Raw genomic sequence first — 27771 nt, 5'->3', positions numbered from 1 at the left:
GAAAGTTAGTCTATTTTCAAACTTAGTGCAGGAAAATAGCCACACCATGTACTGATTTTATTAAAATGATGATTTCACAGTGTAGCTTTGCATATGCTATTGAGGGAGGAGGGTATAATTCTTCAATACATTGGTAAGGTAGCAACCTTCAATAAAAAGGACTTCTGCCAGTGCAGTGAAATGGTCTCACCTCCTGTGTATTCTCCCGTGCCGATGAAGGCACGAGTCTCACATTTGGTGCACTAAAATGACTTCACTCCTTATGTGTAAACTGCAGACAGAGAAGATTTCTTGTCTCACCTATACAGGCTTCCTATGTAGACACTTTGTTTTGTTAGAGTAATGGGTTTTTCAGGGAAGCTTGTGCACACTAGGAGCAGGGTATGGACCCATAATGTATGTTATTTGGTGCCGTAGAAGCTAAACTTTTCTATAAGCATCTTCTCACACGCATTGAAAGGATTCACTCTTCTATGTAATAACAAAGGATTTATAAGAATTAATGTTTAATGTAAAATGTTTCCCATACTCATAGCAGGGATATCATTCCTTTCTCTTTGTGCTAATTTGGTGCTCTTGCAGCTATGACTTTAGACTAACGCTGTTCTTGTAAGGCTTGACAGTTAAGTTCTTTTGCCAGGGCTTCATGTCTTGTGCGGACCCTCAGGTAACATTTAAGGGCTGCTTTGGGAGCAAACCACTTTTCACATTCGTGGCAGTGAAAGGCTTCACTCATGTGTGGACTCCCAGGTGTTTTTGAAGATTGCACTTTTGAGTAAATCTCTTCTCACACATGGTGCAGTGATAGGGCCTCACCCCTGAGTGGGTTCTTTGATGCTTTAGAAGATGTGGCTTTTGAGTAAAACTTTTTTCACACTCCCTGCAGTGGTAGGGCCTCTCTCCTGTGTGTGTTCTTTGATGTATCAGAAGATGTACCTTTTGAGTAAAGTTCTTATTGCATACAGTGCAATGAAATTCCCTGAACCCTGTGTGGATTCTTTGGTGAGTTTGAAGATTCTGCTTTTGAGTAAAGCCCTTCTCACAGGCATTGCAGTGATAGCGCTTTACTCCTGTCTGCAACTTCTCTTGTGTTGGACGACTTGACTTTCTTGCAGAGATTATTTCACACTCGGTGCAGCGGTAAGGTCTCAGCTCTGGGTGGTTTCTTTGATTCGACTCAAGAAGTGACTTCTCATTAACTCGCTTGTTACACTCCGTGCAGGTGAAATGTCTCTCACTGTTGTAGGTTCTCACATGTTTTCTTAGTGAATATCTGTGGCAGTCTTTGTCCTTCATACTTCCTGTGCCTGACTGCTGCACTGAAGATAAAAAGAAAAATAAAGTCAAACAAGGCAGATGTGTAATATTTTTTTTCAGTTTAAATTGAGTGAATTAGTCCAACATGGACCTTATAAACATGCACAAATTAAACAAGATTCAAATTTCATCTATATACATTCAGCTGCAAAAAACATGTTTCAAAACGATGCCAGAGGTAATGCCACCATTACATTATTAAAAGCAAGTAGATAGTCTATTGCTCAATTTGAGAACAAAACAATGGGAAAAGGGGTTTTAAGCACAATTGCACCTATCCTGTATATTGCCTCGTTTTTTTATGGTGCCACGGATCGGAGATTCTTTTCCCTAGACCTCCTAGAACAAAGAATTTGCAAAAATGATCCAGCACACAGATCAATATATTGAAACTCTGTACAATAGTAGTCACTGTGCATAAGTCAGGTTTCAAAGTCTTTATTTCGATTATTAGCAAATCATAAAAGACACATTAAAATACAAGAGAATATAACTGATTCAGTTAAAACATCCAAAGAAAGTCAATACAATAGAAAATATTTAAGCACTCACAAAAATACATAGGAGCACAAACAAAAGAACATTCGTAGCAGATGGATAAAACAGGATTAAATTTCAATTGATGAATAAAGAGACCTGAATATTTTATATAAAATTAAAGAAAAACATTGCATTAAAAAGGTCAGGATTGCAATTCAATATTGCGGACAATGAATGCATATAATGAGACATGGTCGTAGGGTGGTTTAGCAGTTACATACTCAAGCTAAACAGATTATGGCCAATTACAGAACAACCTTTATACTTGGCGCTAAGGCGTACGGTTTTTTAGCCTACGAAGCCAAGCCCATCCCAAATACTTTGCCAAAGCTACCACAAAGAGTTCTGAAGTGTTGGTCCTGAGCACCTGTATGGCTTCCATCGCTGTTTTGAATGGAAAGTTTTGAAACAAGGGTTTTAGCCATTTTTTTCGAGGTGCTCCGTACCTAGGACAGGCAAAAAGGAAGTGGCCTTCTGATTCAATATGACCTGAGCAGCAAGTACAGTGAGGTGATATCCCTGTGGATCGTTTGTTCAGAAAGATGTTTAATGGCAAAGCGCCCACTCTAAACTGATGGTACAGTTTCTTATCCAACGGTCGAGATATAACATCCCAGTATGGCTCTCTCAGTAGGTCAATTTTGAATGTTAAGAACCTGCCTGTAAGGCCGTTTTTGTTGGACAGCAGCACTCTTTTTAGGCGGATAGTGGCCCAAAATAAAGATTTGAATTCATCTTTGGGTGGGAAAGAGTTAGATTGTGGAGATGACCAGAGATGTTCCAAACCCATGTCTTTCAGAATTGTTTTTACAGCAGAGAACCATGGTATTTTCCCAGAGCCCCTGATAGACCTAACTTCCGACAGTTCTTTTGCAAAGAGGGATAGGTCTGGGGATGTCCATATTCGTCTCCACAATGCCACTAACCTGAATCTTGCCATCTCATTGATAGGGGGGAACCAAGATCCAAACAGAGAGGGAGCAAGGGTGTAGACTGTGGAAGGCCCACTAGGTTTCGAAGGAATCTACATTGGGTTTTGTACAGATTAGACAAGTCCATGTGGCCCCATAGATCCGCGCCATATAAAATGGCTGTAGAGATTTTTACATCATAAATCTTAAGGGCCGGCAGGACCCGTTTAGTGATTGATTCCTTCTGCTCTTTAACGAGACAACCAGTCAGCCTAGCAAGTTTAAGATGTTGCATATTGATCTGATCTTTCCATCTTAAACGGCTATCAAGGGTGACCCCTAGATAGGTCATGGTATCAACCTGTTCAAGGTTTACTCCATTCATCTTCACTGAACTCCGGACTGAGTGGTTTTTTGTAAAGACCATAAATTTTGTTTTCCCCACATTGACTACCAAATTGTTGATGGTACAGAACTCCTCAAAGCGGTCCAAAGCCCGCTGTAGTCCGCTGCGTGTTTTGGAGAGGATTAGAGTGTCATCTGCGAAGATGAGTAACGGGAACCTCATCCCTGCCAGCATTGGTGCATCAGTGGGGGTATCCAAGAAGAATTTAACAACTTGATCGATAAAAAGGAGGAAGAGGGTAGGGGCCAGGACACACCCCTGGCGAACACCTCGGGTTACGGGGAATGTTTCTGTCACTTGTCCCTGACCCCCCCACCTCACCCTCGCAAAGTTGTCCTCATGGAGTCTTATAATAAGGTCCAATAATTCTGGTGGGCACCCCAAATTTTCCAGCACACCCCATAGCCTGTTCCTGGGCACCAGATCGAAGGCGGACTTCAGATCGATGAATGCAGCATAGATGTTACCACCACCTAACCAAACCTCCTTCCAATAGATCAGGCAGAATCTGAAAACCTAATCTATGGTGCTCATTCCCGATCTGAAGCCCACCTGCATGGGGGACAGAATATTCTCCATTTCTATCCAACCCTGGACCCGTCCCAAAACCATACGCGCCACTATCTTTTGAATCGAATCGATTAAACTGATAGGGCAGTAGTTTGCTGGAATGGATTTATCACCCTTTTTATAGACTGGAACAATTTCGGCCCCTTTCCAAGATTTCGGGACTGTTGCTCCAAGAGCCAAAGTATTAGCTATTCTAGTAATATACGGGAGCCACAAAGTGGGATTAGATTTAAAAAGATCAGCCGGGATCAGGTCCATACCGGGGGCCTTACCTCGGAGAGTAAGTGCCAATGCCAGCTCAACCTCAGCAACCGTAAAGGTGAGTTTTTCACTTTCTGGGGTCTGCATGGGTGCATTACCTAAGGGATTTGTGGTCTCATCGTCCCCAGCTCTAAATTGGGCCGAGTAAAATGAAACCCAATCCTCAAGTGGCACATTATTTTCCGGGGTAGAAGAGTCTATGTTTTTACCCCATTTAACCAGATCCCAAAACCTTTTCTGGTTATTAGAGGATAATGCCTCTAGAAGATCTGTCCAAAACTCATCCTCCCACTCCCGTTTAGCTTTACTAAGGGTTTTTTTGTAATGGAGTCTAGCAGCTCTCACTCCAACCATGTCCCGAGATTTAATGGTAGAAATAAGAGCTGTATGTGCCTCTCTACAGTCCTTATTGTACCATTTTTGGGGTAAAGGATTAGTTTTAGTAGCAGCCTTCCCACATGGTTTGGATAGCATTGTTTTTAAGCTGTCAAAACACTTGGTATGGACACCCATCACACTATTTGCTGCTGCAGTATCCACCCCCGACATATCTATTTGCAACATTTCATTAGGTGCATTTCCCACCACATCATTGATATTAATTAGTAAGCACTCATCTTCCATAACCCGTGACCACTTCAGTCTCCTCCTGTCGTTGGTAAGTTGGATCTCCCCTGTATTGGTTGCAGATGGTTCCTCGTGTCTATTTAAATCCGGTGTCTTCAATGATAGGGACAGTGGGTTATGATCACTTTCCGGCGCTCTAAAACTGCCATGTCAGTTAGCAGAGCCCAATGCTGCATGTCCAGTAAAATATAATCAATGCGGCTTTGCCTCTGGCCATTATCGAAAGTACAATTTCCCTTCACATCAGAGGCGGAGCGGCCATTACATGCACGGAACCCATTTTGTAGACAAAAGGCCATCCAGGACACTGCAGCCTCTGTAGCTTTAGCCCTCTTCTCCACTTGTAAGTCTGGGATACCCCATACAGAATCATCTGCCATAGTCCAGGTATCTCCCATATCTAGCACGGGTTCTATAGTACAATTTAGATCCCCAGCAAGAATAGTAGTGATGCCTCCGTCCATTTTCGTTATCATATGATCAACAAGGTTCAACAGGGGTGGGCTTCGACCGCCAGGAAGGCCTCTAGCATAAATGTTAATAATGTTCATAACTTGCTTGTTCCCTTTGTTTATTACAATGGATAGGAGATCCTGATTCTCCACCGGGAACTCCGTCGGGTAGAAGCCCAGGGATTGTTTCACCCAGATTAGCAAGCCACCTGCGGCCCGCCCTTTACCTCCTTTAGTTGCGGGTTTGAAAAAGTTGATATAGCCCAACTTATGGACAGACTCCGTTGCCCATGTTTCCTGCAACAGGATAATATTGTAATTGTCCATAAAATTTGACCAATCTGTAGACGCAAGGCTCGCCTTAATACCTGCTATGTTCCAGGACAAAATTTTTAGATGGTCGTTTAAGTTGTCTGGCAACAGAGGGTGTAGGGGCCGTACAGATCCATGAGGCACCCCTATATCATCATTGACCACTGAATGCTTAACACAATCTACAGGGGCAATAATTTTCTCCCCGATCATGGACCCCTGGGTAACTACGTGTGGTCTAGGTCTGATTGGCAGATATGTTTGGCCTCCTTCCCGTCTTCTAGATTGGTTAATTGGATTGGGCACACCATATTATAATCAATGGGCACTTGGTTTATCACACTACCAGCCAGAGACTCACTAGAGGGATCGCTAAGTCAATCTATAGCTTCCAAGCCAGAAAGGGGGCCAAAATGATTAAAGAGAAAGGGGCGCTGGCAGTCAATCGGGGTTAATGCCAGGGGATGTCTCGCAGCAGGACCTTTACGAAACAAAGGATAAGATTGAAAAGGTATATGCCTGCGTGGGTAAAAATAGGATAAAGCTAGTGTTTGTACATCCCCCTGCCTTGCAAATCTAGGTTCTCGTTTAATAGCATCTACCACCCATGAGTCTTTGAATGATATAAGGATACAGTCTCCTTCTAGATCTTTTGCCTCCGGCCCAACCCAATCTACTCTCCTCACATACAATATCTCCGTGGGGGTGGAGGGGGGTAGCGGGCGATTTTTGTTTAACCAAAAAGTGACTTTGTTACGAAGGTCACCATAGGATTCCCTTGAGCCTGGTTTTAATGGTGCTACGCCTGTCAAAACGATGGTGTGTAAGGCCGCTTCGGGTGGAAGATCAACACTGGGAATGTTTGGCCTTTTACGCCCCCCCTCCCTGTAATTGGTGGAAGCAGTATTTTGGGTTCTTGAAGTACTTGGGGAAGGACGATTTAAATTAGGTTGTATTTGGGGACCCATGTTTTGACGCCCAACCATATTTTGTTTAACCTCTGTTTTCGTTTGGGGCTTTAGTACCTGAGTCTGAGAGCTAGCTCCTGATTTGGAAGAGGTGGTAAAGGTAGTATTAGTTTTTTGACCCCCTTTAGATGTGGTGTTATTCATTCCTGTTATTTTTTTAGGGAAGTTTTTGTCGTTTTCCATATTCTTACTAGTAACCTTACTGGGTGCCTTACTTGGTGCTGGTATGTTAACAGAACCCTTATTATTAGAGCCACATAATGCTTGTAGCATCATATGGTTTGATTGGATCAAGTCCTCCATGCTATCGATTTTAGAGGTCATGAGCCTAGTCCGCTCCAGGACTGGTAAGAGTAGTGTTTTAAACATGGCCTCCATTTTTGCCAGCAAAACCTCATCGCTATTGAGGCACATGGGACATGTGGTTGAGGAACCCAAAGCCAAGAGTGAGGGGCATAACATATTGTTAGGCACAGAGGGTTTTAGCGAGTTTGAATGAGGCTCGGACCCCTGACACCATTCCCCTTGAACTGTATTTACTTTGTTGGGTTTCAGATTTCTTTCCCCTGACATTCTAGAATCCCGTTTTCTCTTTTTAGTATTGGGGCCAGAGTTGGATATAGGTAGATTAACCTTTTCAACAGGATTAGAAATATTGGACTGATTGAGGAGTGGAGTTCCAGATAACTGGCTAAGATCCTGCTCCTCACTAATCACGGAGTCATTATCCTCCATCCCAACCCCCTGTGTATCTTTGGAGTCGTTAATACTATTCCTTTCTTCCTTTATTTTGTCCCTTGTTGTCTGGCTACCCCCAAAATTTTCTATATGGACTATTGCGTCCGTAGAGGTAGTATGGACACAATTGAAGGCAGCATGGGGTACAGAGGGTGCAGGGGAGATAGATGTAGCTAAAGCCCCCAGTGAGGAGCGTTTTCCACTAATTAGGTCTATTGACAACCTTTTCTCAACCATGGCAATTTCCTTTTCTAAGATACCAGTGGCCCGTGTGATAAAAGCGTCCAGGGGACCAGAAACGACGCCATTGGATGTGTTAATTTGAACAGTACGTTCCTTCCCTGATCTTAATGGCATTTTAGGTGGTTTTCTAGACGACCAGGGGGAGTGGGCCTAGGCCGGACTCTGCCGTACTCGAACGGCCTCAAACGGCCCGCTCTTTGCCCGGTCTTCGCCCCGGTCGCTCCCGCGCGCTCCCGCGCAGCGTAGCACACCACTATTTGTAGGTCTTGGTCCAATGAATGGAGGTGATGGAGGTGGGGCGGGACGGTCAGGGAGAGCGGGGCCAGGTGACTCGGCCACTGACACCAGGACTCCTGGGAATGTGAGTCCGGTGTAACGCTCGCAGCCCTGCTGCCTCGCACAGACCCCACTGCAAAGTCCAGGGGTGTGAAGGAATCCGAAGTGGGACCCGCGGAGCGGGTTCCGCAAGGCGTGGGTTCGAAGAAGGGAGTCTTCAGCACACAGCTACGCCGTCCAGGTTAGCAGGTTCGCAGAGCAGTATCCCACAGAACGGTGAGTCCTCGCCCCTTTTCAGGTGATGGAGGTGGGGCGGGGCGGTCAGGGAGAGCGGGGCCAGGTGACTCGGCCACTGACACCGGGACTCCTGGGAATGTGAGTCCGGTGTAACGCTCGCAGCCCTGCTGCCTCGCACAGACCCCACTGCAAAGTCCAGGGGTGTGAAGGAATCTGAAGCGAGACCCGCGGAGCGGGTTCCGCAAGGCGTGGGTTCGAAGAAGGGAGTCTTCAGCACACAGCTACGCCGTCCAGGTTAGCAGGTTCGCAGAGCAGTATCCCACAGAACGGTGAGTCCTCGCCCCTTTTCAGGTGATGGAGGTGGGGCGGGGCGGTCAGGGAGAGCGGGGCCAGGTGACTCGGCCACTGACACCGGGACTCCTGGGAATGTGAGTCCGGTGTAACGCTCGCAGCCCTGCTGCCTCGCACAGACCCCACTGCAAAGTCCAGGGGTGTGAAGGAATCCGAAGCGGGACCCGCGGAGCGGGTTCCGCAAGGCGTGGGTTCGAAGAAGGGAGTCTTCAGCACACAGCTACGCCGTCCAGGTTAGCAGGTTCGCAGAGCAGTATCATAGTTTTAAGCACAATTGCACCTATCCTGTATATTGCCTCGTTTTTTTATGGTGCCACGGATCGGAGATTCTTTTCCCTAGACCTCCTAGAACAAAGAATTTGCAAAAATGATCCAGCACACAGATCAATATATTGAAAATCTGTACAATAGTAGTCACTGTGCATAAGTCAAAAGATGGAAAATCATTCAGTAGCAGAATCTTTGGATGATTTTTAGAAGTTCAGTCTTTTTGCACTTTGGCAGGTTCAGCGGTTCTAAGACGGCAAGGCTGGCTTCAGGCTACCTGGTTACGCAGAATAAAATCTTAGATTTACCGTTTGATGGAGAAATGCTTTTTGGAAAGCATGTAGAAAACGCTCTACAGGACATCAAAAAAGACACTGAAACTGCAAGGACCTTGGGGACATTGCAATACCGCAAGGTGCCCATAGGAATGAATGGGTATTACCGAATCGGTAAATACCGAATCGATAATAACGAATATTACCGAATCGATAATAACGAATATTACCGAATCGGTAAAATGTACCAAATTTTTACTTACATTCTGTTTACCGATTCTTAAATACCGAATCAGTAAAATTCGGTATTTAGGAATCAGTAAATAGAGATTACCTACATCTGGCCCTATGTTATTTACCTGTAACTTTGGTTCTCCAGTATTGGTAACTTTCATAGATTCCCATGCACCCACCCTCCTCCCCTGGGAAAGCTCAGCCTTCAGCAAATGTGGTTACTGTTACACAACGGCTACAAAAATCTGGGGCTCTCTCAGGAGGGTTCTATGGGGTGAGGCTAATCTGATTGGTTGTTACATGTTTTTGGTCTCTTTTGCAAAATGAGGTGGATATGCTACAAAATGAGATGAGGCCTAGGCCTTTCTTTCTCTTTAGTACCTACTGCTATGTTATTTTTTATTTACAGAGGCTCCCATTCCGATGACGGGGAATGATACAAGCTATGGGAATCTAGGAAAGTTCCAATACTGGAGTAAATTAAGGTTACAGAATGCAACAGGTATGCGCACCATGTACAGTGGGTTATAAACCCACTGTTATGTGTATTGTGCTTGTACACAGAGATAATATAGTTCAATGTCTGGTGTGGATAGTCCTCCCTGCTCATAAGGTAGTGTTAAAGTCTACAACTATATTTTAGGCCAGCCCACACCGGAGTGACCATGCGGGAGTGTTTTGAAAAATGATTTATTGAGGGGACAGGCACATTATAGAATAAATATTAAAGGTTGGACAGGACGACCATCTTCATCAATGCAATTCTTCCCATCAATGAAATTGGGCGTGGTAACCCATTTTATAATTTGCTCTTCAAGGTGAGCCATCGCCACCCCAGATGCTGTGATAGTTGATTTATCATGACTGATCCATATTTCGAAATATTTAGGTGAGGTCTGAGTCCATGGCAAGGAGAATTCGTTTTTGCAAACATGTGTTCCTGATGTCAATTAAAATATGGTGAACTTGTCCCAGATTATGTAGATCCCGGCAAAGGATTTAAAATAGTGAATTTATGTATTACTGGACTCAGATTATGTACAGAGTTTTTTAAATAGATGCTAATATCAGCGTCTTATATGAAAATGATCAAATGATGGGTTGTAAATTGTAGGCCTATGTAAAGATGCTGCTCTATAACCGTGTGAGCCAATGTCTCCGAAGCAACTGCGTAAAGCAGAGGGGAAACTGGCTGGTTCCCCTTTCTATATCAAATGGATCAGATAGGAGGCTGTTAACCGCACCTGGTAGTCGGTTTAGTATATTTATTTATTTATTTATTTTATTTATTATTTAAGTTTGTAGAGCGCGACAGCTACCCCTGAGGGTTTCCCGGCGCTAAGATTGTGCAGCTAATATGACTAGTTGAGGCAAGTGGGGTTATTGGTCAAAAAGCCAGGTCTTCACAGCTTTACGGAAACGGATGTAGCTGTCCTCTGACCGGCTGGTCAGAGGAAGAGAAATCCATAGTTTAGGCCCCAGATAAGCAAAGGAGTGGCCTCCCATTCTTGAAAGTCTGACCCTAGGCACAGAAAAGAGAATTTGAGAAGAGGAGCGAAGGGAACGGGAAGGGGAATAGGGTTTCACCAAGGTCTGTAGGTAGCTTGGTGCCACCTTCTGCCTAATCTTATGCATATATGTAAGCGCCTTGAACTTGACACGGTTTTCCACCTTCAACCAGTGGAGCTCGCAAAGGCAACTGGATATATGGTCAGTTTTCCGGCAGCCTCTGATGAGGCGCGCTGCCGCATTTTGCACCAGCTGTAGGCGACGTGTGACAGCCCTGGCCGACCCCAGATAGAGTCAATCAATCAATCAATCAGTGACACTTATATAGCGCGCTACCTACCCGTAGGGTCTCAAGGCGCTGGGGGGGGGGGGGTGCCGCTACTGCTCGAACAGCCAGGTCTTCAGCTTCCTCCTGAAGGAGAGGTGGTCCTGGGTCAGGCGCAGGTCGGTCGGGAGGGAGTTCCAGGTCTTGGCGGCCAGGTAGGAGAAGGACCTTCCTCCTGTAGTTGCTCTTCGGATGCGGGGGACGGCGGCGAGGGCGTGGTTGGCAGATCGGAGGTGGCGTTTGGGAGCGTAGAAGTTGATCTGGCTGTTGAGGTAGCTCGGGCCTTGGTCGTGTAGGGCTTTGTGTGCGTGGGTGAGGAGGCGGAAGGTGATTCTTTTGTTGACGGGGAGCCAGTGGAGGTCTCTCAGATGTCCGGTGATGTGGCTGGTTCGTGGGATGTCGAGGATGAGTCTGGCTGAGGCGTTCTGGATCCGCTGGAGTCTCTTTTGGAGCTTGGCGGTGGTACCGGCGTAGAGGGCGTTGCCGTAGTCCAGTCGGCAGGTGACGAGGGCCTGGGTGACCGTCTTCCTGGTCTCGGTGGGGATCCACCAGAAGATCTTCCGTAGCATGCGTAGGATGTTGAAGCACGCCGAGGAGACGTTGTTGACTTGCCTGGTCATGGAGAGGGAGGAGTCCAGGATGAAGCCCAGGTTGCGTGCATGGTCTGTCGGTTTGGGTGCGGTGCCCAGGGCGGGAGGCCACCAGGAGTCGTCCCAGGCGGAGGGTGAGGAGCCCAGGATGAGGACCTCCGTCTTGTCAGAGTTCAATTTCAGGCGGCTGGTCGTCATCCATTCGGCTACCTCTTTCATCCCTTCGTGCAGGTTGGCTCTGGCGGAGGTGGGGTCGTTGGTCAGGGAGAGGATCAGCTGGGTGTCGTCGGCGTAGGAGATTATGCTGAGGTTGTGTTTGCGTACGATGGCCGCGAGGGGGCTCATGTAGACGTTGAAGAGGGTGGGGCTCAGCGATGAACCTTGAGGGACGCCGCAGATGACTTCGGAGGCCTCTGACTTGTACGGTGGTAGGCGGACTCTCTGTGTTCTTCCGTCGAGGAAGGAGATGATCCATTCCAGCGCCTTGTCCTGGATCCCGATGTTGCTGAGGCGCTGAACTAGGGTGCGGTGGCAGACCGTGTCGAATGCCGCGGAGAGGTCTAGGAGGATGAGGGCCGCTGTTTCTCCATTGTCCATCAGGGCTCGGATGTCATCGGTGGCGGCGATGAGGGCGGTCTCGGTGCTGTGATTGGCTCGGAAGCCGGACTGTGAGGGGTCGAGGGATCCGTTCGTCTCTAGGAAGGCGGCCATCTGCTTGTTGACGGTCTTCTCGATGACTTTGGCTGGAAACGGGAGGAGCGAGATGGGGCGGTAGTTTTTGAGTTCGGTGGGGTCCGCTGTTGGTTTCTTGAGTAGAGCGCTGAGTTCGGCGTGTTTCCAGCTCTCAGGGAAGGTGGCGGTGTCGAAGGATGTGTTGATGATGTCTCGCAGGTGGGGTGCGATGACAGCGTCGGCCTTGTTGAAGACGTGGTGAGGGCAGGGGTCGGTCGGTGATCCGGAGTGGATGGAGTTCATCGTGCGGATGGTGTCTTCGGTGCTGATCGGGGTCCAGGCGTGGAGGGTGGTGGTGGGGGGTGGTTGTTCGGTCATGGTGTGCGTTGGTTGGTTGGTGAAGCTGTTGTGTATGTCCGCGATCTTGTTGTGGAAGTATGAAGCGAGGGAGTTGCAGAGGTCTTGCGATGGGGTGATGTCGTTGTTTCCCGCGCTGGGGTTGGAAAGCTCTTTCACGATGTTGAAGAGTTCCTTGCAGTTGTGTGCGTTGTTGTCCAACCGGTCCTTGAATGCTGTTTTCTTGGCGGCGCGGATCAGCTGGTGGTGTTTCCGGGTGGCAAGCTTGAAGGAGGTCCTGTTGTCCGGTGTAGGTTCCCTTCTCCAGACTTTCTCGAGGGCTCGGCAGTTCTTCTTGGAGCTCTTGAGTTCGTCGGTGAACCATGGGGCTTTCTTGCTGCCGGGTCTGCTGGGCGGGGTTCTCAGCGGGGCGAGCTCGTCCGCGCAGATGCTGATCCACTTCGTGAGGTTGTCGGCGGCCTGGCTGGGGTTCGCAGAGCTGGCAGGAGGGTGCTGGCTCAGGGAGGTGGCGAGCTGGTCTGCTGTGATCTTGTTCCAGCTTCTGCGGGCGGCCTGTTGCTGGTGGTGGTGGGTCGTCGTTCTCTTGAAGGTGAAGTGGACGCAGCTGTGGTCCGTCCATTGAAGCTCTGTGGTGTGGCTGAAGTCGATGTCTGTGCTGGAAGAGAAGACTGCGTCGAGTGTGTGTCCGGCGAGGTGGGTGGGGGTGGACACCAGCTGCTTGAGTCCAAGATTGGCGAGGTTGTCGAGCAGGGTGCTGGTGTTGCGGTCGTTGTTGTTCTCCAGATGGAAGTTGAGGTCCCCCAGGAGGATGTAGTCAGCGGAGGGGAGGGCATGCGGGCTGCCGAAGTCGGCGATGTCCTCGCAGAATTGTGTGCGTGGTCCAGGGGGTCGGTAGATCAGGGTGCCTCTGAGGGTGGTGTTCGGGTTGGTGTGGATCTGGAAATGCAGGTGTTCGGCGGTGGTCAGGGTGTTGTCGGTGCTGGTCGTGAGACGGATGGTGTTCCTGTGGATGATGGCGACGCCTCCTCCCATCTGGTTGGCGTTGCGGTCCCTCCGGACGATCTTGTAGCCCTCTGGGATAGCGATGGCGATGTCGGGAGCTGAAGAGGCGTTCATCCAGGTCTCCGTGAGGAAGGCAACGTCCGGGGCTGTGGCGTCTAGGAGGTTCCAGAGTTCGATGGCGTGTCTGTGGACGGAGCGGGTGTTGAGCAGGATGCACTTGAGGTGGGTGCTGCTGGTGTTCGGCTTGGCAGGTGCTGGTGCGCGGCAGGTCCGGATGCAGGAGAAGTTGCAGGCGTGGCAGCTGAAAGGTCCGTGGGTGCGTCGTGGTGTGGCTTGGTGGCAATCTGGGAGTCGGCCGGTGTTGAGTGCGCTGAGGGTGGCGGCGGAGTACGTCAGGCGGGTCGGTCGGGGTCCTCGTGGGCCAGGGGTCCTGGCGCTGGGCGCGGTCCAGTCGCGGACGGGCGCAGACGGGCTTACCTTTGGCGCGCCTTCGGCGCACAAACGGCGCGCCCGCTGCGCGTGACCGCTGCGCGTTCGCACGGTCGCCATTTAAGGCGAAGTGCGCGGGTGGGCGGAGCAGCTGGGAGGCGGGAGCGGGGAGGGAACAGAAGAGAAAATGGGCGTGTCAAATGGCGGTGGCGGGAAGCGGGGAGGGAGAGCGGAGGGCGGCGAGGTAGGCGGGCAAGCAGGAAGGAAATAGACACACGGCACAAAGCTTATGTTAAATTACACAGGCACAGATGGAGGGCACAAATAAGGCAAGACAGGAAGGAAAACGATAACGATGTCTCTGCACACCGATTACGGGCACAAATGGCGGGCAAAACAAGGTAAAAACAGCCAAATAAACGATCACTCGGCACAAAATAAAAACAAGCACAAATTAAGGACAAAAACGGCAAAATTCACAGGGGAGCGAGCAAGGCGGCCGCGAGGCCGGCGGTGAGACAGAGGCAGGCAATGGGGCACACGCAGCAGCTGGTGGCCGTGCGGCGCGGGGGTGTCCCACAAGTGGGTCACACTCACCTGCGTCGCACGGTCGCCATTTAAGGCCAAGTGCGCAGGTGGGCGGAGCAGCTGGGAGGCGGGAGCGGGGAGGGAACAGAAGAGAAAATGGGCGTGTCAAATGGCGGTGGCGGGAAGCGGGGAGGGAGAGCGGAGGGCGGCGAGGTAGGCGGGCAAGCAGGAAGGAAATAGACACACGGCACAAAGCTTATGTTAAATTACACAGGCACAGATGGAGGGCACAAATAAGGCAAGACAGGAAGGAAAATGATAACGATGTCTCTGCACACCGATTACGGGCACAAATGGCGGGCAAAACAAGGTAAAAACAGCCAAATAAACGATCACTCAGCACAAAATAAAAACAAGCACAAATTAAGGACAAAAACGGCAAAATTCACAGAGTATGTTTCCATAGTCCAATCGGGAGGTGACCAAGGCACTCACTACCGCTCGCCGAGTGTCCACAGGCAGCACCACAGGATCTTTCGCAGCCAGCGTATAATGGTGAAGCATGTGGATGATACCTTGTTAACTTGGCATTGCATTGACAAATCTTTGTCAATAGCAACACCCAGGTTACGAACCTGTTCCACAGGTGCAGGGAGAGGGCCAAGTTCTGCAGGCCAATGCCTCGAAGTCCATAGGTCAGGTTTGTGTCCCAGGACTAGAACCTCAGTCTTTCCCCCATTCAATTTAAGAAGATTGTTGTCCATCCACTTGGTAATTTCTCCCAGCCCGACTGAGAGGGGGGGATGTGGAAGCCTTATCAGATTTGGTGTGTGAGAAAACAATCTGTGAATCGTCGGCATACATGAATAGAGTAAGACCAACGCTGTCAGCTACATAGGCTAAAGGAGTGACGTACAGATTGAAAAGAAGGGGGCTAAGAATAGAGCCCTGTGGGACACCGTAAGGCTGGGGATAGATATTGGAGGAAGCAGACTTGGAAAAGATTTGGAAGGTGCGGTCAGTGAGAAAGGAAGCCAGCCAGTCCAGGGCGGATCCTTCCACGCCCATGATGGCTAGGGCGTTCAGGAGGATTTTGTGCGAGATGGTGTCAAACGCCGCGCTGAGATCGAGTAATATCAGCGCGGCCGTCTCCCCTCTGTCAAGCAGGGATCGGAGATTTTCCGTGACGCCCAACAGGGTTGTTTCTGTGGAGAAACCTGACCGGAATCCTGACTGCTAGGGGTGGAGCAAGTTGTTGGAGATCACAAACTGAGTGAGGTGATGATGAATGTGACGTTCAAGAACCTTGGAAAAAGCAGGTAACAGTGAGATCGGACGGTAATTCGAAAGAAGTTCAGGATCAGCGGAAGGCTTCTTCAGAAGTGGAGTGACCATGGCATGTTTCCAAATAGAAGGGACTGTAGCAGTCTTGAGCTAGATTCAGTGTGGAGCAAATTGCTGACAGTTGCGGGGGGTCAAGAGACCTGAATACAGCAATAGGCAAATGGTCTAAAGGAGAACCAGATTTTATTTTGCATTGCAGTTTGTGAAGGCCATCAGGCTGTAAGTCGGGCCAATTAGATAGCGGACAAAGAATAGGGGCCGCGTGGCAGGAAGCCTCCTTAGCGGGGGTAGAATGGACCATGGGATTTTGTCCTTGCTTACAAGTGGAGATGTCCTGGTGGGTCTTGTCCACCTTAGTTATAAAGAATTGGGCAATAGCATCACATCTTTTACTCGACAGGGGGGAGCTTTTGCAGTAGTAAGAGATCCAGCAAGGTTTTTGACTATACCAAACAGGACTTTGGATTTATCAATAGCCTCTACTATGGACTTCGTCACAAAGTCGGCCCTAGTGGAGGCACAAGCTTTGTGGTAAGACTTTAAGGCACTTCTGTAAGCGAGAGCTGATGAGTTTGAATCGTCTTTGCGCCAAATGCGCTCCAGCTTCTTACAAAGGGATTTTTCTGCTTTTAGCGCAGCGGTAAACCAAGGAGCTGGAGTCTTATGGGGGGCAGTCTTCTTTAGCGAGGTAGGAAGACAAATGTCGATTGCTTCTTTTAACCAGACGTCAATTAGTGAGGCTGCGGTTTCCACATCTACTGACATAGACAGTTCTGCGGGAAGGTGGAGAGCAAGAACTTTGTTCAAGGAACAAATATCCAATTTTTTTCCACGCCCTCCTACTTTTGGCATGGGTACCTGTGCACGAAGCTGAGAATCCTGAACGGGATCCTGAAACTGACCAAGTAATGATCAGACCAGGTGAAGGACAAGGCCGGAAAGCAAGTCAGATCGGGCAGGTTTGAAAAAATGGGATCTAATAAGTGTCCACCTTTGTGAGTGGGTCCGGAATTATGAAGGGTAACATTCATTGCGTCACAGACGGCAATCAAAGTTTTGGCTGCACTGTTACTGGAATCATCTAAATGAATGTTAAGGTCGCCCACCACTAGATGAGTACTGGATTTAGTCAGGAAGGAAGCAATCAGGTTGGACAGATGGGAAACCCAGTCGTTAGCAGGACCAGGTTTTGGGGTGAAGAGCGAGTTTAAAAGACGCAGCTTCACAATTTGGTAGAGCAATGGCGTCGAGTTGACATTGATAAGTGTTTTAAAGAATAATAGCGATGCCTCCGCCAACTTTTATCCCTCTGTCACATCTGACAATGGCATAATTAGCCGGCAAAGCCTCCGCGATGTCTGGGCCAGAGCCGTTGTGAAGCCACGACTCTGTGACAAAGAGAGCATCAGGCTGATCATCATTTAGGAGATCAAAGATCTATCGCCTGTGCTTAGGTAAAGATCGGCAGTTGATGCTATAGTAGTTGTAAACACTTTCAAGGTTGTTAGGTATCTGAGTGATACAACTACTACAGAGCTGAGGGACATCGAGCAACAGTGAGCAGCTTGAGCAGGACTGGGCGTATGTGCTGGTTAAACAGAACAAGGAACAGTCCACATTACGCTGGGGCCTGTAAGCACGCAGCAAATTGGCACTATAAGTAAGTCTGCGGGATGAGTCCGAGACTTGAACAGGGGATAAGGCCCCTGGGCCCGGCAGGGTGCGGACGGGCGCAGACGGGCACACCTTTGGCGCGCCGTCGGCGCGCCCGCTGCGCGGACGGAGAAGCTGCGCCATATATGCCAGAAGAGGGTGGGGCAGAAGGACCAACTGGACCGCAACCCGGCGCCTCAACCAAGATGGCGGCTTCCCTTACAGCGTCCCGCGTCAGCTCCAAATCGGCTGCGGGGACAGCTATGAGGGTCAGGTAAGTAACGAAGTGCCCCCGAAGTGTGACACACCTTAAAATCAGTTAAAAACAATTAATAAGTAATTTGTGCAAATCGAGCAATAGCAGCAGATCGAGCAACAGACTAACACACTAGTGGCCTAGACCACGGCTTTCCGCCTCAGGGCATATCAATTGCAGCAATATATAACAGACAGATCCTCACCAGAAACACCAGGATACCCATCCTGGCCAGGACTCCACATAGGAATCCCCATTAACAAGAGTTGAATGTTTTGGTGGCATCCAGGGAGACCGACACCGTGCCTGGGTCCAATTAGTGAATCAGGGCAAAGAGGCAGCTTAAGTTGTGGGCAATTGAGTTACCTGGGCTACATTTCGGAAGAACATATTTGGGAGAAGGAGGATCAGTCTATAGCTAGGACATAAGCTAGTATTTTTACAGTAATATGTATTGTGGATAACAGTCTGTGGCAGTTGCCTGCCTGGGTCTTGAATGGGAGGACTTAGCATTTCGCTACTTGGGGATCTGGGTATGTATTTCTGGAGATTGATGAGCTCCTGACTCTCTTGGTATGGGCGGGCAACAGAAGCAGAGTAAGCCTGACAGTATAGAATCTGGCCAGAGTAGAGAGGTGGTTTGGGGGTCCCTGACCTGGACCTTTATTAAACTGCTGCAGAATGTGAAAAAAGTGGTGTGCTGAGGGCCCAAACTGGGAAACAACATTGATGAAAGAGGCACTGCCAGTGCCCTGCTGATATGTGTGACGAGAGGAGCACACCAGTCCCACAAACACCTTGATTGATAAATCTGGTGGTCTCTGCATGGGAAACTGCAGTTAAGATAATGTTAAGCAGTTCACCCTTTAGTAGGGTAGTCCCAATTGACTGGCTGCAACCATTTAGGAAGCAATGTCTCTAACAGCGTGGTAAGATTTTTTTTTTTTTTTAATTTTTGTATTACAAACATACATTTTTCAAAACAAATAAAGAATAAAAAGGAAAAAAATACATAATACAATCATAGCGAAAACCGACTGTCACATATGTTTAAACAGATATACTAGCAGCCAATCTCTATGTCCACGCCTATGTCCACGCCAATGATACATATTGAACCTTCAATACAGAAATAATAATCCACCAAAACTTACAAAAAATAAAACAGAAATCTAACCAAAGCATATAACATCAAAGGACACATATCTCAAGCTTCATGTTTCCCCAACAACATATAAATACAATCACATGGTCTCTGTAGCGCTTCTAGGTGTGCGACCTGCCCCTTCATATGTCTCATACAATCTGGGCCTCTATGTGGACTTATGCAACAAGTATAATCTTAAGGGTTCCCAGATGTCTCTTGGCCTCTGGCAGCGTGGTAAGATGTAGGGTGCCTTGAAATGGGAGACATGCACCCTGGGAACTAGGTTTATCACGTTCGAGTAGGCACGGGAGACAGTTGGGATCAGGGTGGAGCAGTTTTTGCAGTTCGCCCGAGAGGTGTGATGTGGTGAGGTGTGGACAAGCTTTCCAGAGACGCCGGCCTCTCGGTCACCCTTTTAGTTCTCCTGTTGGGGGTGTAGAGATTCATTTTCCAGCACTATAAGGCACTCAAAGCTGACAGTACACTGGCCCCATTGCGAGCTTGATGGGCCTGGAATGACGATCTACCATTTCCACTGAAAAATGCAAAACGATCAACGCTCATAAGCTAGAGGTGGAGAGTAACGCATGGTTCAAATGAACAAATTTCAGCTATCTCCATAGCACATATTTAATGTCTATTTGGATCATTCTGCTTTCAAATTGGCAAAGAAGAGGACGATTGCTTTCACTTGCTATGCCTGTGAGGCAGGTTTGATTAATAATTGTCCATATTTGCCAGAGAACCAGAAGACAGCATTAGCATTCTGGGAAAAGACTGGCTTCCCCTTTTACCTTCTGTTTGACCCAAGACAACTTCTCAGCAAACTTTATCCCCAAGTAATCATAGTAACCACCAAGATCCAGTAAACCCTAAATGCATTCCTCGGCTGCGTCTTGTATTTAATATCATGGTTTCATTTTTTTGTGTGTTAATCCTGTGGTTCTTCATTGTGCAATAGCTGCGTTCAAATCCTCTAAGCAACTTATGCATCAATAGCACTGAGCAGGTCAGCAATACGGTGTCATTGTCACACAGTAAAACTGGTGGTTTTCTCGCCGCCAACGGTATGTACATCCATATTGAAGGCTAGGAGACTTTTGTCGACATTAAATCAACGAAGATAAGAAATAACAGAGTTTTTTTTTATAAGTGTGTACTTCATATACATGCTATGCAACCTCATGGGCTGGTTGATTGTACCTTGAGATTATTTAAATCCAGCTTGCAGCAGCGTCAGAATCCTGCAGTCTTCTGCCCATGTTTCTATACAAGTCAACAATAACTTGCCATAGATTTTATTAGCACCTTCCAGCAAAGCGGTCAGGCTATAGTTCGCCAAGTCATTGCAGGGACCTTTTTTGGTCTTGGCTAGACAGCCCATGCGCTGTCTTGAAAAAACTGCTTTATTCAATATGTAAGCTTCAGCCCACCCATAGGATTCATCGTTGCTCTTATATTCTTTCTCCTCATTTGTCCAACGAATGCATGTGTCATGCCTATTTTTATGCTCTACCCTGCCCAAGAGCATGGACCAAGTACTAGTATCTATCCACTGCTCTCATTTTATGACCATTTAGGCTCTACTTTGTTTTTAGTTTTTGAGCACTTCACACAAGTGCTCGTGTTTTCACTCGCTCCGTTTTCTGGTGACTCTTTCAGTATTCTTCTGAGAGCTCTGTTTCTGTAAACAGGCTTGGAAATCTTGTTTATAAGTGCATGCAGTGAAAAAGCTTGCCTTCTAGTCTGTTAAAAGTTTTCCTCTTTACTGCCCCCTAATGCTTTCCTTTATGAACACAGGGAGAGGATGTGGTGTTATGTTATAAATGTTATAAAACGCACAGCTGCCCCAGCAACGGGGCGACCCGGCGCTAAACTGCAACTGTCATAGGCAGACAGGGTGACACACAAGAGGCCAGTTATGCCGGAAAAAGATACATTTTAATGGCTTTATGGAAAAGTAAATGGTTTTGGATGCTTCTGATAGTCACAGGGATGGAGTTCCAGAGCTTCGAAGCGAGAACGCGGAAGGAGTACCCTTGTGCCCGTACTCTCTTAACCCGGGGAACGGCCGTCTGATGCTGGCCCATAGAACACAGCTGGTGGGTGGGTATATAGGGCTCAAGAAGTGGTGCAACTACTTGAGCAGCTTTAGGAAGCTGGCTATGTATATATTATGTATATATTATAGGTTTAGTTTGCACAGAGTCCAGAGGTAAAGCAGACGCTAAAGTACATAATTCCATACTCTTATAATAAAGTGGCCCACTGGATTAGGCACAGGTGTCACTGTTTATCTACCACAAGATCAGACATAATAAAAGCAGAATGGCTCTGTAAAATCAATCTGTACGCAGGTTGATGCTTTAAAAGAGGTTTATTCTAGGATAAAGATCCCATTCACAGGAGCAGTGCATACAGCCATCAGGCTTGACTTCAACCATCTCACTGAGCCCCTTCCATGTAAACATTCCAAAGCTCATGGCAACAGAAGCAGAGGCCTAGAATTCCACACATCTCCCTTCTCCACAAAACACACTAGATTCAAAAACAATATGAGAAAACATACTAGAGAAACATCAAGAAGAATTTCACCTTACATAAACAAGAAATTCAATTTATATATTCTCTCAAGTATGCCGGCGTAGACACTCTTGTGGATCTATGAATGGTGCCCGAAGCTCCAGAAGGGTCTTTCAAACCTCCAGGAGAGTCCTTCGAACCACAAGAGCAGTTAAAGTCCTTCAAATCTGCAGGAGAGTCCTTTGAACCACAAGTGCCAACAGATAAGCTAGAACCGGAACCCCTGTACAACGGATGAAAAGGTACCAGATCATCTCTGACTACAACCACTCTGTTTAGGTTCCATATGTGATGATCGGCAGTCTTGACGGCATTATTAAGATCTTGGTAACCTGCAAGGGTTTAAAAAATGCTGAGGAAGAGCTTCTTTTACAAGGATTTTTAATAAGGACCCAATCCCCCACTTTCACAACAGTCTTCTTCGCATTCTTTCTTTGGTCACACAGCTCCTTGCGAGCTACAATCTTTCTTGACTGTGACGGGGTCCCTCCTCCAGACACTGAACTGACCCGCAATTGGTGGGAAGCCACCCCCCTTTCACCCACTGCCTTTCGTTCCCAACAGCTGCCTGTCCCGACATGGAGGGAAGAGCTGGAAACAGGTTGGCCGGAGGAGACGGAGGTCGGCGGTCCCTTTAATTCCTCGGCATGGACGGTCGAGGCCCCGCCCATCAACAATCCGGAAACAGGAAAAAGGAGCCCGTCCCGGGAGAAGACGGACGGCGTATCCCTGGAGGAGCTAGGCGGATCGAGAGCGGAGAGCAGAGGAGAATCCTGTGAATACCCCCTGAGACGAGAGCAGCGGAGCGGAGAAGCGGAGAGAAAGCCCGGAGGCCAACGTACCCTCGAGTCGCCCCGCCACGCACCCAAGGGAGGGGCGTGGCTACAACAGGTACGGGGCCGGGTAGCGGGTTGGGTGTCTCAGCACGTACCTCCGCCTGTGTAATTGTACAGCCCCTTGTATCATAGCCCCCTCCAAGACCCTTCCCTACACGAGCACTCCCCACACGGCGTGTAGATACTGAGCACTAACACCGGTTGTTTGCCTCCTCACCCCCGGCCCTATGAACTGCATGACAGCGTATGGCCGCCTGACACCCGTTTCTCTTTTGTTTTTGGGCTCCCCGGGAGTGCTGGAAGAAGATGTGGCGAAGAGAGCCCTGTGGACCCGGTGAATCAAACTGGAGCCTCCCCGAAAGCCACCCTTTGACTCTGCAGCCTTTGCCAGGGAGAGAATTACTAGTAGACAGAGACGTTGTTATATGAAAATAAAACCTTCTCTGAGAGCACTAATTAAAGACTCCGGCTCTATCGTTCCTTCTACATCCCAGGGTAGTCCCACAAGATCCGAAGCAAACCTAGAGAGTTCCCCTGATCTGGGACAAGTGGTGTCAGAAGTGGGATCTGTGTCATCCCCCATCTGCGAGAACAAGATGGATACCCTAATTGAGCATCTCATCAAGGGACAGCAGAAACTTGAGTGGGCAATGGAACGCCAGTTGTCAGCCGCTCAAGCGGACAGGGAGTTGTTCAAGTCCTCCTTAACGGCCCAAATCGAAGGGTTGAAAAGCGCCCCCCATCCCGTGCCTTTGTATACAGGCGATGCACGTCCGCATTCCCCGCATCCAACAGGTATTGCTCTGCAAAAGTACATTCCAGGAGAAGACCCGGATGCTTTCCTGCTTAACTTTGAGCGAGCTGCTAGGGCCTTGGGATGGCCCGAGGACAAATGGCCGTTCTTTCTGGCCCCCCTCCTAACCGGGGAAGCGCAATCAGCGTACCAAGCGGCGAACGCCTTAGGCAACACCCCGTATGCGGTAGTGAAGGCGGTTATACTTGACCATCTGGGTTTAGACCAGGAAGCATACCGTGTGAAGTTCCGGAAAGAACGAGGCCTACCAGGAGAAAATCCAAAGACACTATTTTTTTGTTTGAGGATGTCCATCAATAAGTGGCTTAAACCCAAGACTTGTAGCAAGGAGGAAATCCTCAACAAAATTTATCTTGAGCAATTTATGGACGCTTTGCCGTATGCTACTCAAAGGTGGCTTCGACAACACGTAGGGTTAGAAGTAGAGCAAGCAATTGAGATGGCTGCTCAGTATGCCCGGGCACAGCCCCGCCTTGGTATTGGGGACTCTGATAAATTCGGCAAAAATCTCCCGCCCCCAAAGATTGAGAAGAAACCAAGGCCCCCGATAGAAGCTCCGAGGCCCCGGCCTAGCGGAATGCTATCCCCGATGTTTAAAGGACCCCAGTGCTATGAGTGTGGGGAGTGGGGACACATAGCAAGGATGTGTCCCCGCAAAAGACAGGCAGAGGAGCCTATGGAGGTGGGATACCTCCCAAAGACAGTGATGTATTCTGCAGAGATGGGAAGTTCCTTCCACGTGAGTATGCGGGTGAATGGTTTCAAGGTAAAAGCCCTTCTTGATTCTGAGTGCAAACAATCTGTAGTACAGGTGCGCTTTGTCAGGCCCGAGCAGTACCTACAAGAGACCCAGGTATTCATAAGATGTGTCCACGGAGACGTGAAGCCTTACCCTTTGGCTTCCCTCTCCGTGGAACTCCCGAATAGGAGTACCTGTAGAGTCAGGGTGGGAGTGGTGGACAGCCTACCTGAAGAGATGATTGTGGGCACCGATAACGCGGAGTTCCTATCCCTCTTCAAAGAGAAGTTAAATCCGAGTCCCTCTAGGAAGGACAACCCCTACCCCGCATACCTAACACCAGATCCCTGGGAGATCGATAGGAGTTTCAGGTTCGCGCAGAGCGAAGATAGAACTCTTGTTAATGCATGGGACAGCGCTCACCAGACTCAGGATACCCCATCCCCGGCGTACCCCCGATTCCTGATTAAAAATGACCTACTGTACAGACAGGCCACCGAAACCAGCGGTTGCCAACTGTTGGTACCCTCTTCCTTCAGAGACCAAGTGTTGTTTTTCGCACACACCCATCTCACAGCAGGACATGCGGGGAAGGAGAAAACTACAGATAGCATCACTAGACATTTCTTCTGGCCAGGAGTCTATAAGGAGGTACAGGAGTATTGTGCTAAATGTGAGGTGTGTCAAAGAAAAAACACCCACCGTCCTATAGCAGCTCCCTTGCAACCCATGCCTATTATAGGGGTTCCGTTTGAACGCGTAGGCATGGACCTTATTGGACCCCTACCCTGGTCAACAAAAGGAAACGTGTATGCCCTCGTTATCGTGGATTACGCCACTAGATTCGTGGAGGCGTTCCCATTGAAAACCACTACCACTGCAGCTATAGCCGAACGGTTTGTGGAACTGTTCGCCCGCGTCTGCTTCCCGAAAGAAGTCTTGACGGATCAAGGCACCCCGTTCACCTCCAAACTCATGAGGGAAGTCTGTAAATCCTTAGATATTAAACACCTGAAAACGTCGGTGTACCATCCGCAGACCGATGGTCTCGTGGAGCGGTATAATCAGTCTTTGAAAGCTACGTTGAAGAAAATGTTAAACTCAGAAGGCACGAACTGGGACCGTTTGCTTCCTTTGGCTCTTTATGTGTTAAGAGCACAAAAACAAAGCAGTCTGGGGTGTTCCTCATTTGAGCTGTTATACGGACGGGTGCCGAGATCCCTCCTGGAAATGACCCGAGATTTGTGGGAAAACGAGGAACTCCAAGCACAGAAATCCATGTTGGAGTTTACCACTCATCTACGGTCCAGATTGGGGAAACTACAGAACCTGGCCCACACCAGCTTGGAACAGCACCAAAATCCGGTACAGGAAGAACTACGACAAAGGAAAAAAATTAAGAACCATTGCCATTGGGAAATGGGCCCTGGTACTTCTTCCCTCCATCAGCAGCAGTGCTAAGAACGAGTGGAAGGGTCCATTTCAGGTCATAGAGACCATAGGGAAGACCACCTACCGGTTACGACTCTCCGCCAATAAAACGCAGATGTACCATATCAACTTACTGAAGGAGTGGATAGGGCCTGTGCTGCAGGAAGCACATTGGATGGAAGCAGCCCCCCCCCCGGCAGTATCCACTGTAGACCAGCTGGTACTGAATCCGGAGCTAACCCCTTTGATGACGTCGGATCTGCAGGCCGTTCTCCAGTCCTACACCGACATCTTCTCAGACCTTCCCGGAAGGACCGATAGAATAGAACACTGCATAGATACACTCGTAGGAAAAACGGTGAGACAACGTCCGTACCGAATCCCGACCGCCCGCAGGGAAGCTGTGCAAAAAGAGGTTCAAGAAATGCTCAGGTTAGGAGTGATACGCCCCTCTACCAGTCCCTGGTCGTCCCCGATAGTAATGATACCCAAACCGGATGGATCCAAACGGTTTTGTATGGATTTCAGGGCCTTGAACGCCATCTCTACTTTTGACACGTATCCCATTCCGAGGGTGGATGAGATGATCGAACAGATTGGAGAGGCGCAGTACATCACGACCATTGACCTCACGAAGGGGTATTGGCAGGTGCCTCTTCGTGAGGAGGATCGCAAGAAAACGGCCTTCATCACGGACAGCGGATTATATGAGTTTACTGTGCTACCCTTTGGCCTTCATGGAGCTCCTGCGACATTCCAAAGGCTCATGAACTCCATCCTACAGCCCTACGCTGCCTTCAGCTCAGCCTATTTGGATGACATAGTGGTCTACAGCAAAGACTGGACAACACACCTGGAACATCTGTCCCTCATTTTTGATGCCTTAAGTCAAGCCGGACTGCACATCAATTAAAAAAAATCCAGATTAGCCTTTACTAGCGTCCGTTATCTGGGGTACGTCCTGGGGGAGCGAACCATAGCCCCCCAAAGTGAGAAGGTGAAAGCTATTGCCCATGTCCCCTTCCCTAGCAGCAGACGGGATCTGCGTGCCTTTCTGGGCCTAATAGGCTATTATCGCCGCTTCATTAGCAACTTTGCAGAGAGGGCTGCCCCTTTAACGGATCTTCTAGGTAAAGAGACCAAACCCCGAGACCTGACACATGCATCCGCAGTCGCGCTCGACGCATTCCGTCAGCTAAAGGAAAGTATGACCTCAGCCCCGGTGCTTATGTCCCCTGACTTCAATAAGACCTTTACTCTGGCTACTGATGCCTCTAAAATCGGCCTCCGGGCAGTACTGTCACAAACCGGTGCTGATGGACAGGAACATCCCCTTCTATACATAAGCAGGAAGTTGTTCCCCAGGGAATGTCGGTATTCCACCATTGAGAGGGAGGGCCTGGCTATTAAGTGGGCAATAGACAAGTTAAGGTATTACTTAGAGGGGAAAACATTCATCCTGCATACTGATCACGCCCCCCTAAAGTGGATGTACCAAAACAGTAGCAGGAATGAGAGGGTGCTACGGTGGATCCTGTCGTTGCAACCCTACACCTTCACAGTTGTTCATCGCAAGGGTAGAGAGAACGGAAACGCTGACTTTTTGTCCTGTGTCTTTCCTCTCCCCGATCGGGAGATGCCAGGGGGGGAGGTATGTGACGGGGTCCCTCCTCCAGACACTGAACTGACCCGCAATTGGTGGGAAGCCACACCCCTTTCACCCACTGCCTTTCGTTCCCAACAAACAGCTGCCTGTCCCGACATGGAGGGAAGAGCTGGAAACAGGTTGGCCGGAGGAGACGGAGGTCGGCGGTCCCTTTAATTCCTCGGCATGGACGGTCGAGGCCCCGCCCATCAACAATCCGGAAACAGGAAAAAGGAGCCCGACCCGGGAAAAGACGGACGGCGTATCCCTGGAGGAGCTAGGCGGATCGAGAGCAGAGAGCAGAGGAGAATCCTGTGAATACCCCCTGAGACGAGAGCAGCGGAGCGGAGAAGCGGAGAGCAAGCCCGGAGGCCAACGTACCCTCGAGTCGCCCCGCCACGCACCCAAGGGAGGGGCGTGGCTACAACAGGTACGGGGCCGGGTAGCGGGTTGGGTGTCTCAGCACGTACCTCCGCCTGTGTAATTGTACAGCCCCTTGTATCATAGCCCCCTCCAAGACCAATCCCTACACGAGCACTCCCCACACAGCGTGTAGATACTGAGCACTAACACCGGTTGTTTGCCTCCTCACCCCCGGCCCTATGAACTGCATGACAGCGTATGGCCGCCTGACACCCGTTTCTCTTTTGTTTTTGCGCTCCCCGGGAGTGCTGGAAGAAGACGTGGTGAAGAGAGCCCTGTGGACCCGGTGAATCAAACTGGAGCCTCCCCGAAAGCCACCCTTTGACTCTGCAGCCTTTGCCAGGGAGAGAATTACTAGTAGACAGAGACGTTGTTATATGAAAATAAAACCTTCTCTGAGAGCACTAATTAAAGACTCCTGCTCTATCGTTCCTTCTACATCCCAGGGTAGTCCCACAAGATCCGAAGCAGACCTAGAGAGTTCCCCTGATCTGGGACATTGA

General features: G+C 49.0%; 1 pseudogene across 1 annotated transcript in view; it reads right to left on the bottom strand.

The window, feature by feature from the left end:
• Positions 1-360: 360 nt before the first annotated feature.
• LOC147700403 (uncharacterized) overlaps positions 361-27771 on the bottom strand; it is a 70789-nt pseudogene continuing 43378 nt past the window's right edge. Inside the window, exon 2 of the transcript XR_015299424.1 lies at positions 361-1319. The product of XR_015299424.1 is annotated as an uncharacterized LOC147700403 (transcript). The remainder of the gene's footprint in view (positions 1320-27771) is intronic.

This window comes from Lissotriton vulgaris, chromosome 8 (genome assembly GCF_964263255.1).
Source record: "Lissotriton vulgaris chromosome 8, aLisVul1.2, whole genome shotgun sequence".
In the NCBI taxonomy this organism is placed as follows: Eukaryota; Metazoa; Chordata; class Amphibia; order Caudata; family Salamandridae; genus Lissotriton; species Lissotriton vulgaris.
The sequence above is the reverse complement of the archived record's forward strand: the minus strand, read 5'-3'. Positions and strand labels throughout refer to the sequence as shown.